We start from the raw sequence: 12,405 nt of genomic DNA on the forward strand, positions 1-12,405 counted from the left end.
TCCAACCAAGGTTGGAGAGATAATTCTAACCATGGTTGGAGGGATAACTATAATAGAGGAGGCAAAGATAACAATGGAAACCAGAGGTGGAATAACAGTAACAACAACAGACATCAGAATCAGAACCAACCTTACAGAGCACCTCACCTAAGATAGCCTCAAGGACCCTAGGACAACCAACCACAAGCTCCTCAGATCACTTATTCTAATTCTTCATAAAATGACAAGATGCTCTGTTCTCTCTCACAAAGACAACAAGATATGCATACGCAGCAGAATTCTACTTTAAATGGTCTGACTGCCACTTTACAAGCTCTCGTCTCCTGGTTAGATTCCTCACCTAGTTCCACCAATCAACCTTCAAGCTCCAGTGGAATTCTTTCTCAACCCCTACCTAATCCCAAGGGTGGCATCAATGCCATCACTTTGAGGTCCGGAACCACATTACAGGAGAGGAACTAGGAGGAGCCAAGCTTAACAATACACGTCCCAGCTGAGGATGTGGTAGATGTTGAAGAGGAAGAGGACGTATAGAACATAGTTGAAGAAGAAGCAGCTCAACCACAGAATGAAACACCAAAGGATGCAGAAGCTGCAAGCAACGCTCTCCCTATTCCCTTCCCACAACTTGCAAGGAAGCCTAGAAAGTAGATGGAACTTGATCCCAAAATGGTAGAAATATTCAAAAAGGTGAGGTAACTGTCTCCCTTTTTTATGTTATTCAGCAGGTACCTAAATATGAAAAGTTTCTAAAAGATTTATGCATACATAAAGATAAAAGTAATGAATTAGAAACTATTCCATTAGGTAGTTCTATATCTGCTTTAATAGGAGGTATACCTGAAAAATGTGGTGATCCAGGTCCATGTATGGTTAATTGTACCATTAGAGGTATAATATTTTATGACTGTATGTGTGATTTAGGAGCATGTGTTAGTATAATGCCTTTGTCTATATATGATACTTTGAGGCTCCCTCCCTTAAAAAGGTCGGCAGCTCGTTTTATGTTAGCAGATAAAAGCATTATTACAGTGGCTGGAATTGCTGAAGATGTATTGGTGAGCATTAAGGGGCTCACGTTTCCCATTGACTTCTATATCTTGGAGATGTCCCAAAATGACTCGGGAAAGCCGTCATCCATCCTACTTGGAAGACCATTCTTAAAGACTTCGAAGTTCAAGCTGGATGCCTTTTCAGGAACCTATTCCTTTGAAATAGACGACCAAGCAGTGAGCTTCAATCTGAATGAAGCTATGAAGCATTCTCCGGAAGATCATTCAGTATTCTAATGCGACATTATTGATGAAATTGTAGCTGCAGTTCAGCAGGAGGGAATAGAAGAGAAGCACATGGAGCAAAGTCCAAGTGTGGGGATATCCTCTGAACAAAGTGAGGATGCCTTGCCATTATCATTAGCTCCAAAAGGTTTAGAGCTTAGCCATGAGCAGAAATTAGAATTAAAGCTCTGTTCTGAGGGTTACCTGAAACTGTAGGTCGATCTCGGACGAGATCTTCTGTACTGGTCGGAGTTGACGTGTCCTACTAGTGGGTGGTGGCCGGAGCTGTTGTGTCCGACTTGTTTGACTAGCTATGCTGCTGATCCTTTGTCACCACCAGAGGGTGGTGGTACCTGCAAGGGACTCCGATGCTTAAGTTAGCAAGGATATTAAGCAGGTTTTTAGTAGAATCAGAGTATGAGTTATACTTGGGTGCTCCAGTATATTTATAGAGGTGTGGAGTGACCTTTTTAGATAAGATAAGTTAGTTATCTTATCTTATCTTATCTTATCTTATCTTTGGGTGCGGTCAGCTTATCTTCAAGGGAACCGCCCTTATCTCTATAGGCTTAGGCTGCCTTTGAATTTGGGTCGTGTTCCTCTATTCGGGCCCTTTATTTGGGCTTTCTTGGTAATTTGGCCGAGCTCTTTGAGAAGAGGTCAGATAGTTTGACCTGAAGAGGTTGGTCGCCTTATCACTAAACATCCCAGGTCGAATAGCTTGACCCAGGGTATGAACAAGCCCCTTCCTTCACACCTTAAGTATGCTTACCTTGAGGATAAGAAGAAGTTCCCAGTTATCATTGCAAGGGAGCTCACTTCCCAACAGGAAGAACAACTGCTTAGTGTGTTGAGAAAGCATAAGAAAGCAATTGGGTGGAGCTTGGCGGATATAGTAGGCATCAGCCCTCAAGTTTGTGAACACAGAATATTCTTAGAAGAAGGAGCAAAGCCTATCCGTCAGCCTCAAAGAAGATTGAATCCAACCATCTTAGAAGTTGTCAAGAAAGAAGTAACCAGACTACTTGAAGCAGATATCATTTACCCCATTTCAGATAGCGAATGGGTCAGTCCAGTACAAGTGGTGCCCAAGAAGTCTGGAGTCACAACAGTGAGAAATGAGCATGGAGAGCTTCTGACAACTAGAGTGCAGAATTCATGAAGAGTTTGCATTGACTATAGGCGTCTAAACCAAGCCACTCGCAAGGATCACTACCCCTTGCCATTCATTGATCAGATGCTTGATCGCCTGTCAGGTAAATCTCATTATTGCTTTTTAGATGGTTATAAGGCTATTTTCAAATCCATATAGCTCTTGAAGATCAGGAAAATACTACTTTTACATGTCCTTTTGGGACTTATGCTTATAACAGAATGTCATTTGGCTTATGCAATGCACCAGCTACTTTCCAAAGGTGTATGATGAGTCTTTTCTCTGATCTCATTGAGAACTGTATGCAGGTTTTTATGGATGATTTTAGCGTGTATAGTGATTCATTTAGCCTTTGCTTGGGTAGTTTATCTAGAGTATTAGATAGGTGTGTTAGTTCAAACCTTGTTTTAAATTTTGAAAAATGTCACTTTATGGTCAAACAAGGTATTATTCTGGGACACGTTGTTTCTAACACTGGTATCTCTATAGATCCAGCAAAGGTAGATGTTATTTCTAGTTTACCTTACCCTTCCTCCGTGAGGGAAGTCCGTTCGTTCCTTGGCCACGCAGGTTTTTACAGGAGATTTATTAAGGACTTCAGTAAGGTAGCATTGCCTTTATCCAGACTACTGCAGAAAGATATTGAGTTCGAGTTCAGTGAGGATCGCATACAAGCGTTTGATAAGCTGAAGATCGCCCTGACTCAAGCTCTAATTGTGAGAGGACCAGACTGGAGCCAGCCATTTGAAATCACGTGTGATGCCTCCAATCAGGCAGTAGGAGCAGCACTGGCTCAGCACGAAGGTAAGGATCCTTTTGTAATTGCTTATGCATCTAAGACTTTAAATGCTGCTCAGTCTAATTACACTACTACCGAAAAAGAGCTTCTTGATATTGATTTTGCTCTGGATAAATTCCGAGCCTATTTACTTGGTACTAAGGTAGTAGTGTACTCAGACCATGCAGCTTTGAAATATTTATTAGCTAAAAAGGAGTCCAAACCAAGGCTAATATGTTGGATACTACTGCTGCAAGAATTTGATTTAGAAATTAAGGATAGGAGTGGTAACCAAAATTTAGTGCCAGACCACTTGAGTTGCCTTGAGCACATTAAGGACGACCCCACTCCTATAAATGATAACTTCCCATTTGATAGCTTACATGCAGTATCTGAAGTAGTTCCTTGATATGCACCTGTAGCTAATTATCTAGTCAGCCACACTTTTCTCCCAAATTTTACTAAGCATCAAAGAGACAAGCTAAAAAGTGAGTCCAAATATTATATATGGGATGATCCATATTTATGGAGGTGTGGTGCTGACCAGGTAATTAGACGATGTGTGCCTTAATCAGAATTCCAGTCCATTTTTAGGCCTGCCACTCATCTGAGAGTGGAGGACATTGTGGCCCTCAGAGAATAGCTAGAAAAGTTTTAAACTGTGGATTCGGTGGCCCACTCTTTTTAAAGATGCTGCTAAATTTTGTAAATCTTGTTCCCCTTGCCAAAGATTTGGTAATATATCCAAGAGGGATGAGATGCCTCAACGGATTATGTTTTTCTGTGAAACTTTTTATTTTTGGGGCACCGACTTCATGGGCCAATTTCTAAATTTTAATGGTCACCTTTATATACTGTTAGCTATAGATTACATTTCTAAATGGGTGGAAGCAATTCCTACCCGTACTGATGATGCTAACACTGTTGTTTCCTTTGTGAGAAACCATATTATTTGTCGCTTTAGATCACCACGAGCAATCGTGAGTGATCAAGGCACTCACTTTTGTAACAAGAGACTAACAGGATTACTGAAGAAGCATGGGATAATTCATAAAATAGCAACAGCCTACCATCCCCAGACTAATAGGCAAGCCAATGTGTCTAACAGAGAGATAAAGCATATATTACAGAAGATAGTCAAGCCTCATAGAAAGGACTGGAGCACCAGACTCCAAGATGCGCTTTGGGCATATCGGACAACATACAAGACACCAGTCGGGATGAGTCCCTTCCGCTTAATTTATAGAAAGGCCTGTCACCTCCCAGTTGAGGTAGAGCACAAAGCCTTCTGAGCGGTAAAAGAATGTAATATGGAATTTGAGAAAGCCAGAGCTGAAAGAAAGTTGCAACTGTAAGAATTAGAAAACCTTCACCTAGAAGCTTATGAGAACTCCAGGCTGTACAAAGAGAAGGTAAAGGCTGTGCATGATAAGCACATCAAGAGGAGAGAGTTCCAACCTGGGAACTTAGTCCTCCTTTACAACTCCAGATTAAGGCTCATGCCAGGAAAGTTGAGATCAAGATGGGACGGTCCCTATCGAGTAGAGAAGGCTGAGCCATACGGAGTCTTTCACTTGAATCATCCTTCAAGCTCTGAATTCATCAAGGTAAATGGACATCGCCTAAAGCTATATCATGGTGAGAAGATGCAGAAGAACAAAGAGCGAGAGATCTTTTTCTTGGAGGATCCCCCAATAGTAGGAGAATGAGCTAGTGGAGCGTCCAACTTAAGGACGTTAAAGCAAAGTGCTGGGTGGGACACAATCTACCATGGTATGATCGTTCTTTTCCCTTCCTTAGTTTTCTTTTTCAATAATTGTTCTCATTATTAGTACATATAGTTGCATCTTCATTTGCATACTGCATAAAAAAAATGGCACGTGACGCGACAGCGTCGCCGACGCATCCGCGTCATATGTGCCTTGGGAAGAGAAGAGAATTTTACAGAAAGACGCGCGAAAGCGTGACTGGAGGCATGCCTTTGGCACAAATATGCCCACACGACTGCGTCGCTGACGCATCTGCGTCATGTGGAAAAATGACCTCCCACGCATCCGCGTCACCAACGCGAACGCGTGCCCCAAAAAAATTGACGTAGAAAGGGGTGTATGGCAGAATGTTAGGCTGGAATGGGGCTGGAACCATGCTAAAAGCACAAGCCCTACCATGCGAACGCGTGAACCACACGAACGCGTGACCCACGCGTTCGCGTTGTTTTTTAAAAAATGGCCTTTCACGCGATCACGTCACCCACGCGAACGTGTCACCCTAAATTTTGGCAAAAGGAGTTTGAAATAGAATGTTGCGTGAACGCGAGGCTGCTCTCATGCCAATAGCACAATTCATATCACGCGAACGTGTGACCCACGCGTCCGCATCACTTAGAAATCATGCTAACCGCGCGACCGTGTTCCCCACGCGTCCGCGTCGCCTGCACCGCACAGCTTATCCAGATCAGCCAAATATCATATCTTTTCTTCCCCAAATCCTAATTTTTCTTTTCCCTTCTTCTTTCTTTCTTCTTTCTTCCTTCCCTCTTCATTCTTTCCCGCTTCTTACTTACTTTCCCCCCTTTTCTTTTTCCCACTCATCATCAAGGTTCTTTTGTTTCCTTCTTCTCTCTTTACTTTTCCATTTATTATTTTTATTTTCTTCTTCTTTTTCTTTTTCCTTCCATTATCTATGTTTTCTTTTTCTTTTTTTTTAAACTCTTTTTTTTATTGGTGTTGGAAATTTATTTGGGTCTTTATTCTCCATATTTTGCTTGTGGATTATTAGGGATTTGTTTGACAATTATATTACTTTTTATGGGATTGCTTCCATGTTCAAATTTCTTACTTTCAAAAACATATTTACCATGCATGCTATGTGTTTGTGAAAAAACCTGTTTGGCATTGTGCACTATTTTTAGAATTCTTTTATTCTACTACTCTAAATGCTTGCTTTTCATGAAATCCCTTTTATATTTTATTAATTAAATATAATTGCTATTACAAATAGATTTTTAGTTTGAAAGACTTGGTAATCTAACTTAGACATTGAATGCTTGATCTATGCTACTCATGCCCTTTCCGGCATGCCAATAAAAATCTTGCATTTAATTGTTCTACCATGCACTTGCTATATTTCCATTGATGGACTTTTCACATGTAGTCATGACCATGTGTTAACGACATTCTTCTTTACCGTACATTGATTACCACCTTTACCGTTCGTTCTCTTGCTCTAACCCTTAGCTTTACAAGTTACTTTCTTTTTCCCTTTTCAGGATGGCCACCAAGAAAGGTAAGGAGAAAGCTACTCCCAAAGCACCAGCAAGGAGAGGAACAAAACGAGCATTAGTGGCAGAGCCATCTTCAACAGCGGTGAAACCCTCAACAAAATGAATCAAGAGGATCATCAAGGTCGATGAAAAAGAGAAAGCCTTCCCAGCAAGGGACACTGTGCGGTTTACTAACCGCTACTGTGAGCAGATGTTCCCCATTCTGACGGAAAGGAACTATAAAAATGATCACCTTCTCATCCTCCCTACCCAAATTGCTGAATTTGTTGAGCCCCGCATTGAGCAAAGAAAATGGGATTCCTACAGAGACAGCCACGACAGGTTAATCTATCATGGGTAGTTGAATTCTACTCCAACTTTCACTTGCCAACCCTGCAGTCTGTCTATGTCCGTCAGAAGAAAGTTGCCATCACAGAAGAGGCCATTCATAAAGCTTTAGATCTTCCCACTGCTCCAAAAGGTTTGGACGCATTTCAAGAAGCCGCACTCAAGCGTCAGACATACCAATTTGACTGGGACGCCGTTCTCAGAGTTATAGCACAACCTGGCAGCACATGGATCTACGGATACTATCGTTCCCGACCTAAGGGAATATCGGCTTCTGCACTTACCTTAGAAGTTCGAGTATGGGCACAGATTATGTCCCATTACATCTTTTCGAGCACTCATGAGTCCTCCTTCACTGCAGACATGGCTGTTCTACTCTGGTGTATCATTACAGACCAGCCTCTAAACCTACCAAGACACATCCGGAGTGCCATGGGACATATACAAATTACAGGCAACTTACCTTTTCCCGCCTTGGTTTCAGATCTCGTCTCAGCAGCCGGAGTCTCATACAGAGCTGGAGACACCAGAGCGATGCTTCCACGGAGTGATCAGTACGTCCCTAAAGGGAAATATATCAGACCTCCTGATAAACCACTATTTTATGGTTTATCTTGTGCTCAATTGAGTGGTTTCTATCTACTCTTTACCCACTTATTCATACTATTTGCATGGTTTTACATTTGCCTTCCTAATTATGTGCTTTGATTGAAAACATACTTCTTTGATCTTATATTTGCTTATTATTAATCCTCTCTTTTTACCATTAGATGCCTTGATATGTGTGTTAAGTGTTTTCAGATATTATAAGGCAGGAATGGCTTGGAGGATGGGAAGAAAGCATGCAAAAGTGGAAGGAATACAAGAAGTTGGAGAAATTGCTAAGCTGTCCAGCCTGACCTCTTTGCACTCAAACGGCTATAACTTTAGCTACAGAGGTCCAAACGACGCGGTTCCAGTTGCATTGGAAAGCTAATGTCCGCGGCTTCGATTTGATGTATAATTTGCCATAGCTGTTCCGACGCTAGGCGACGCAAACGCGTGACCTGGCAGGAACACAACCCGCGCGGCCGCGTGAGCCATGCGGCCGCGTCACTTTTCCGCGACCTGTACGTACCAGAATATGCTGGGGGCGATTTCTGGGCTGTTTTTAACCCAGTTTGTGGCCTAGAAAACACAGATTAGAGGCTATAAAGTGGGGGAATCCATTCATTCATGAGGCGGCTCTCATAATTCACTTTTCATGTTTTAGATGTAGTTTTAGAGAGAGAGGTTCTCTCCTCTCTCTTAAGATTAGGACTAGAATTTAGGACTTCTCTTAGGAGTGACTCTCAATCCCAGGTTCAATGTTCTTTTTTATTTATTTTCTCAATTTAATTTATGAATGTCTATGTCAGATTTAAGTTCTTTTGTTAATGCAATTCAAGGTATTTTCAGATTTAATTTTGCTTTGCTTTATTTATATTGATGCTTTTTAATTTAGATATTTTCTTCCTTTTAGTTTTGGTTAAGTAATTGGTAACGCTTGAGCTGTCAATAAAGCAGTGATTGAAATTGGAAGTTGCTCCAATAACTCTAGTCTTTCCATAGGAATTGACTAGGACCTGAGGATTAAGCTAATTAATCCACTTGATCTACCTTCATAGTTAGAGGTTAACAAAGTGAGATTAAAATCCAAATTTCATCACAATTGATAAGGATAGGATCTCTAGTTCTAATACCTTACCAAGAGTTTATTTTATTATTATTATTTTATTTTTCTTATCATTCAACATACTGCTTCCCTACTTTCAAAAACCCCAACATTACAAGACTCATAAGCAATAATAAGAACATACCTCCCTGCAATTCCTTGAGAAGACGACCCGAGGTTTGAATACTCGGTTATCAATTTCAAAGGGGTTTGTTACTTGTGACAACCAAAACATTTGTATGAAAGGACTTTTGAAGGTTTAGAAACTATACTTGCAACGAGGATTTATCCGCAAATTTCTAGACCACGCAAAAGTTCTCTCATCACCTCCAGCAGCCACTAACAGCCAACCTGCAGAATAGGCTGAAGACATTCCTCCTTCCATACCACAAGCACCTTCAACAAGTCAGCTGCTCCATCAGATACTAGAGAGGATGGACCAGCAAGAGCAGAAAGCGAAGCTAAGATAGCGCTGTAACCAGCGCCGATTCACACACCTCAAGGAGCTGCTTATGGGAAACCACAGACCTGACTAAGACCCAGACACTCTGGACTCCACTTTATTTACTAGCATAGGGAGCCATGACGGTCCCGATTGTAGAGATACTGCTACTAGCCCCCCTTTGTTCCTGACAGATGGCACCGAGGACGATGCCAAACGTTAAATGTGGGGAGGTCGGTCAGTACCTGACTTCCGGAGGTAACTTCTCTTCCTTAACATCAATAAAGTAGGATATTTAGTTATTTTTCCTTTGATTAGGATAGGATAGATTGTTTAATAATAGGTTATTTGCATGCATATTCTATTTGGTTGAAATATAATGAGTTTCTTTTTAAGACCCTATTTTTGAAAAATTTCACTAATTTAAATCAAAACTTTTTGTGTTAAATTTGTTTGAAATTGTATTTGGAACATGGTTTTTAAGCTAAAGAACACACAACCCGTGAGATTTTGAGCTTATTTATATGGTTACACTATTTAACCATAAACATTTCATTCTTGTGTGTTTTCTTCTCTATGGTTGTAATTTATATTTTGTTTCATCCTATATGTCCGATGCTTAATGTGTTATATGCATGCATATGATTGAGGCCATTACTTGTTTAGCTCACTTATCCCAAATGAGCCTACCCCTTAAATCACCCTTGTCAGCCACTTTGAGCCTTTTAAACCCCAATTGTTCTATATTTTACCACATCACTAGCCTTAAGCAGAAAAACAATATAATTATCCTAAATTGAATCTTTGGTTAGCTTAAGATAGAGACTGTCTGTTAATTAAGTGTGGGAAAAACTGTGAGAACATGGGTTATTAAGGGAATGTGTTATGTTCTTACTTTAATAAAATATTGGAAATTTGGGTGCCTACTCATGTAAAACAGAAAATAAAAAATCCATATGCATTAATATGTTATTTTATCTTAAATGTCTTTATTATAATATATATATATATATATATATATATATATATATTCAATAAATAAATAAATAAAGGGACAAAATTATCCCAATGCTAAGTTTAATTAAAGATCAATGCATATGTGATAAAAATTAAAAGAAAAATTGATACATGAGTATGTAATGCAAAGTGAGAAATTTTGGGTAGCTAGGCACGATTCTAAGTTATATAGAGGTTGGATTGTTTTTCTCTGACCTTCTCTTTTTCATAGATATTTTCTTCTGTTTCTTGGTCACAATCCTCTTTTCAGTGCTTTCCTTGGTTGCCTTCACTTCTTTGATTTCAAAATTTGGGTGTTGTGTGATGGTTAGAGTGTACCCTTTATCAAGAATTTCTTGAATTGGTAGTTCAATAAACTCACCTTCTATGCCACTCTCTGCTTCATTGCAGTGTAGATTCCCATAATTATTTTCATCCCTTATAACCTCCTTTATTAGTGCATCCTCCTCTTTTGTTTTTGCATCTTCCTCTTCTTCCATGTGTGAGGGTGGAAAGTTCTCTAATTCACTGGAATATGAACTCCTTTGATTGATTTCTTCACTTTCTTCCACAGGATCTTGCATTATATCTCTTGGAAAGGAATTTGCTTGTTCATCTTCCTAGTGCTTGATAATCAACTGCACATATTTCTCTACATTTTTGACACTCGTCCTTATATCATGTATGAATTCTTTCATGAGAAGCTCAATAGATGATGGTTCTTGATTTGAATAAGAAGGAGATGATAGTTCTTGATAAGAGTAAAAAGAGGATGGTTCTTGGTATGAATAGAGAGATGGTGGCTCTTGATGATATGGGTAGAAAGATGATGGTTCTTGATATGGATAGAGAGGTGGTGGTTCTTGGTATGAATAGGGAGATTGTGGCTCTTGGTATGAATATGGAGATGGTGGTTCTTGATAGTTGAAACATGGAGCACTGAAGTTTCTTTGGTTTTGACTTTGCCAACCAAAATTTGGGTAGTTTCTCCATCCATAATAATAAGAATCACTCCCTGGGTGTGAGTAGTAACCCATGTGGTCTCTCTCCATTAATTTTTCTTAGCACAAAATTCCAAACAAAATTAAACGCACCATGTGGTAAACAGGCAAGTAAAGAAGAAAGAACAGAAAGAATTTTTTTTCTTTAAATTATATATATATATATATTCAAAAGAAATAAAATAAAGAAAAATAAAAATAAAAAATAAAAACAAAAATAAAATAAAACATAAAGAAAAACAAAAATAAAATAAGAAAAATAAATAATATAAAAAAAGGAACAAAAGTTTTGTTTAGACAAATTAAAATTGAACTAAATGATAAGGTAATAAGAAAAAAAAGGGACGCAGGGGAAAGGGGGGAAACGGAACTAGATGACAAGCAAAAAACAAAAAGAAAATAAAAGAAAAAAATAAAAATAAAAATAGAATTTTTTAATAGAAGAAAATTAATTGAAAAAAAATTATCTAATCTAAGTAATTAAATAACTGAGGCAACACCATACTTAATTTCGAAAATTAAGAGAAAAAATTTAAATAAATCAATTTTTTTTAATTTTTAGAAATAAGTTAAATGAAATTAAAGCAAAAACGCCTAATCTAAGAAATCAAACAACCAGTAGCTGTCAATCACAGTCAATCCCTGTCAACGGCACCAAAAACTTAGTGCGGAATTTATAACCACAAACTAACTAGCAAGTGCACCGGATCGTACCAAGTAATACCTCAGGTGAGTGAGGGACTATCCCACGAGGATTGATGGATCAAGCAACAATGATTGAGTGATTGGCTTAGTCAGACAAACAGAAAATGATGTTTGAGAGTTCAAAAGCATTAAATAGTAAATTCAATAAATCAGAAAGCAAGCAGCAAACGGTTTCTAAAATATACAGAGAAAACAGTTAAGGCTTTAGAGTTATCTATTTTTCGGATTTACTTTTCTTACTAACTATTTTAATCATGCAAGATTTAATTCATGGAAAACTATATGTGACTAAATCCTAATTCCTTAGACCTTTTTAGTCTCCTCTAAAATTCATTAACTGCCAATTCCTTGGTCACTTAATTCCAATTAGAGGGTGAAGCTTAATTCTAGTTTATATGCCGCAGAAATCCTAATTACCCAAATATAAGAGGATTATATGTCACGTATCCCATTACGTCCAGATAATTAGAAATTTAAGAGAATATGTTTTCAAGCTGTTGTTCAAGTAAAGAGCTTTTCCAAGTTATACAAGAACTCAATTAGAACAAGGTTCATACTTCCGTTCCACCCAAATTCATAAGATAAAGAACGAAAACAATTCTTGAATTATAAATCAGTACATGAATTAAAACAGAAAAATAATAGCATCAATCCATACAATAGACAGAGCTCCTAACCTTAACAGTGGAGGTTTAGTTGCTCATGGTTCAAAGAGAAAATAAGGATTCAGGTAAAAACTGTAAATTGCGG

This window comes from Arachis hypogaea, chromosome 3 (genome assembly GCF_003086295.3).
Source record: "Arachis hypogaea cultivar Tifrunner chromosome 3, arahy.Tifrunner.gnm2.J5K5, whole genome shotgun sequence".
NCBI classification, from domain to species: domain Eukaryota; kingdom Viridiplantae; phylum Streptophyta; class Magnoliopsida; order Fabales; family Fabaceae; genus Arachis; species Arachis hypogaea.